This window comes from Arachis ipaensis, chromosome B5 (assembly GCF_059453495.1).
Source record: "Arachis ipaensis isolate K30076 ecotype BB chromosome B5, ASM5945349v1, whole genome shotgun sequence".
Lineage (NCBI taxonomy): Eukaryota > Viridiplantae > Streptophyta > Magnoliopsida > Fabales > Fabaceae > Arachis > Arachis ipaensis.
This window is the reverse complement of record NC_142440.1, coordinates 28,688,003-28,691,734: the sequence shown is the minus strand read 5'-3', so window position 1 is coordinate 28,691,734 and position 3,732 is coordinate 28,688,003. Positions and strand designations below refer to the sequence as shown.

Sequence of the window (3,732 nt, the reverse complement as noted above, 5' to 3'; positions counted from 1 at the left end):
CACCCCCAACAATGGAGTTTAGAGACTCATGCCGTCAAAGAGTATAAAGTTTTGATCTAAAAATGTCATGAGATCCAAAATAAGTCTCTAAAAGTTGGTTAAATACTAAACTAGTAGCCTAGGTTTACAGAAATTGAGTAAACCATAACAGATGGTATAGAGATCCACTTCTGGGGCCCACTTAGTGTGTGCTGGGGCTGAGACTTAAGCAATTCACGTGCATAAGGCCATTTTGGGCGTTCAACGCCAGGTTTGGATCCATTTCTGGCGTTGAACTCCAACTTTTAATCCTTTTCTGGCGCTGGACGCCAGAATTGGGCAGAGAACTGGCGTTGAACGCCAGTTTACATCATCTATCCTTGAGCAAAGTATAGACTATTATATATTGCTGGAAAGCCCTGGATGTCTACTTTCCAAAGAAATCGGAAGCACGCCATTTCGGGTTCTGTAGCTCCATAAAATCCACTTTGAGTGCAGGGAGGTCAGAATCCAACAGCATCAGCAGTCCTTTTTTAGCCTGAATCAGATTTTTGCTCAGCTCCCTCAATTTCAGCCAGAAAAATACCTGAAATTACAGAAAAACACACAACTCATAGTAAAGTCCAGAAATATGAATTTTTCCTAAAAACTAATGAAAATAAACTAAAAACTAACTAAAACATACTAAAAGCTATATGAAATTAACCCCAAAAAGCGTATAAAATATCCGCTCATCAATGGTCCAATGACATCTTTGATAATTCAGACAGACCATCATAGAATATATCCAGGATGGTCCATTCTGAAAGCATGTCAGAAGGATACTTTTTGGTCAGTTCCTTGTATCTCTCCCAAGCTTCATAGAGGAATTCACCTTCCTTCTGTCTGAAAGTTTGAACATCCACTCTAAGCTTGCTAAGCTTTTGAGGAGGAAAGAACTTGGCTAAGAAAGCCGTGACCAGCTTATCCCAAGAGTTCAGGCTGTCTTTAGGTTGAGAGTCCAACCATATTCTAGCTCTGTCTCTTACAGCAAATGGGAAAAGCATAAGCCTGTAGACCTCGGGATTAACCCCATTGGTCTTAACAGTATCACAGATATGCATGAATTCAGTTAGGAACTGAAAGGGATCTTCGGATGAAAGTCCATAAAACTTGCAATTCTGCTGCATCAGAGAAACTAGTTGAGGTTTCAGCTCAAAATTGTTTGCTCCAATGGCAGGGATTGAGATGCTTCTTCCATGTAAATTAGAGTTAGGTGTAGTAAAGTCACCAAGCATCTTCCTTGCATTGTTATTATTTTCGGCCATGCCTCCTTCTTTTTTGAAAATTTCTGTCAAATTTTCTCCAGAGAATTGTGCTTTAGCTTCCCTTAGCTTCCTCTTCAGAGTCCTTTCAGGTTCAGGGTCAGTTTCAACAAGAATGTTCTTATCCTTGTTCCTGCTCATATGAAAAAGAAGAAAACAAAAAAGAAGAGGAATCCTCTATGTCACAGTATAGAGATTCCTTATGTAAGTATAATAAGAGAATAATGGAGGAAGGAAAAGATAAGAATCCAAACACAAGGGAGAGGAATGAGTTCGAATTCTTGGGTAAAAGAGGGGTGTTAGTAGATGAATAAATAATTAGAAAGAGATGAGGAGAAGAGAAATTCGAAAATTAAATAAATTAAAATAAAAGTATTTTTGTTTTTAAATTGAATTTAAAATAAAAAATAAAAATTAAAGTTTGAAAACTAAGAAAGGAAAATTGAATCAAATTAAATTAAATTTAAAACAATTAGTTAATTTAAAGAGGAATTTTGAAAAAGAGGGAAGGGATTTTCGAAAATTAGAGATAGAAATAGTTAGGTAGTTTTGAAAAAGATATGCTTAAAATAGTAAACTTTTAAAATCAAACAAAAAGTCAAGTAGTTAATTGAAAAAGATTTGAAAAATCAATTTTTGAAAAGATAAGAAGTTAGAAAAGAAGTTGGAAAAGATTTTGAAATTGATTTTGAAAAAAGATGTGATTGACATTTATTTTGAAAAAGATTTGAAAAAGAAATTTAAAAAGATTTGATTTTTGAAATCAAAGTTGATTACTTGACTAACAAGAAACTAAAAAGGTATTATTCTAGAGTTTAAAGATTGCACCTTTCTTACTAGGCAAATAACAAACTTAAAATTTTTGAATCAATCACATTAATTGTTAGTAAAGATTTTGAAATTATGAAACAAAATAAGAAAAAGATTTTTGAGAATCAAATTGAAATTTTCGAAAATATAAGAAAAAATGAAAAAGATTTTATTTTTGAAAAAGTTTTGAAAAAGATAGAATTTTTAAATTGAAATTTTGATTTGACTAATAAGAAACAACTAGATTTTAAAAATTTTGAAAAAGTCAAGTCAAATATTCGAATTTTATGAGAAGAAGAAGGGAAAGATATTTTTTTATTTTGAATTTTTAATGAAGAAAGAGAAAAACATAAAAAAGACTCAATGCATGAAAATTTTGGATCAAAACAAATGATGCATGCAAGAACACTATGAATGTCAAGATGAACACCAAGAACACTTTGAAGATCAAGATGAACACCAAGAACTTATTTTTGAAAAATTTGAAAAAAAGAAAAACATGCAAGACACCAAACTTAGAAATTTTCAAACTTTAGACACTAACAAATTGAAAATGCATATGGAAAATAAGAAAAGACACAAAACAAAAAATTTTAAAGATCAAACAAGAAGACTTACCAAGAACAACTTAAAGATCATGAAGAATGCAAAGCATGGATTTTCGAAAAATACAAGAAAGAGATAAACATGCAATTGACACCAAACTTAAAAACTAACACAAGATTCAAGCAAAAAACATCAAATTAATTTTTTTTTGGTTTTTATGATTTTATAAGATTTTTTTGGTTTTTTTTTCGAAAATTATTTTGAGAAAAACGAAAAAGAAGAAATTTTTTTATATATTATTCTTGAAAATAAGAAATAAAAAAGCTTAAAAATAAAATAAAATTACCTAATCTGAGCAACAAGATGAACCGTCAGTTGTCCAAACTCGAACAATCCCCGGCAATGGCGCCAAAAACTTGGTGCGCAGAAATCGTGACGATTCATTCCTTGATAACGGCGCTAAAAACTTAATACGCACGTTCATAATCTTAGTTCTTTGTCACAACTTCGCACAACTAACCAGCAAGTGCACTGGGTCGTCCAAGTAATAAACCTTACGTGAGTAAGGGTCGATCCCACGGAGATTGTCGGCTTGAAGCAAGCTATGGTCATCTTGCAAATCTCAGTCAGGAAGATTCATATGGTTATGGATATTTGATAATTAAAAGATAAATAAAACGTAAATTAAAGATAGAGATACTTATGTAATTCATTGGTGAGAGTTTCAGATAAGCGTATGAAGATGCTTGTTCCTCCTGAACCTCTGCTTTCCTATTGTCTTCATTCAATCATTCATACTCCTTTCTATGGCAAGCTATATGATAGGCGTCACCGTTGTCAATGGCTACATCCTGTCCTCTCAGTGAAAATGGTCCAATGCGCTGTCACTGCATGGCTAATCATCTGTCGGTTCTCGATCATACTGGAATAGGATCCATTGATCCTTTTGCGTCTGTCACTACGCCTAGCACACGCGAGTTTGAAGCTCATCGCAGCCATCCCTTCCCAGATCCTACTCGGAATACCACAGACAAGGTTTAGACTTTCTGGATCTCAAGAATGGTCGTCCATGGATTCTAACTTATACCACGAA

General features: G+C 33.4%; 1 non-coding gene across 1 annotated transcript; it reads left to right on the top strand.

The window, feature by feature from the left end:
• The first annotated feature begins 785 nt into the window (after window positions 1-785).
• On the top strand, window positions 786-893 carry LOC148563708 (small nucleolar RNA R71). The gene has a single exon (XR_015885417.1). It is a non-coding gene; the product is annotated as a small nucleolar RNA R71 (small nucleolar RNA).
• The last annotated feature ends 2,839 nt before the right edge of the window (window positions 894-3,732 follow it).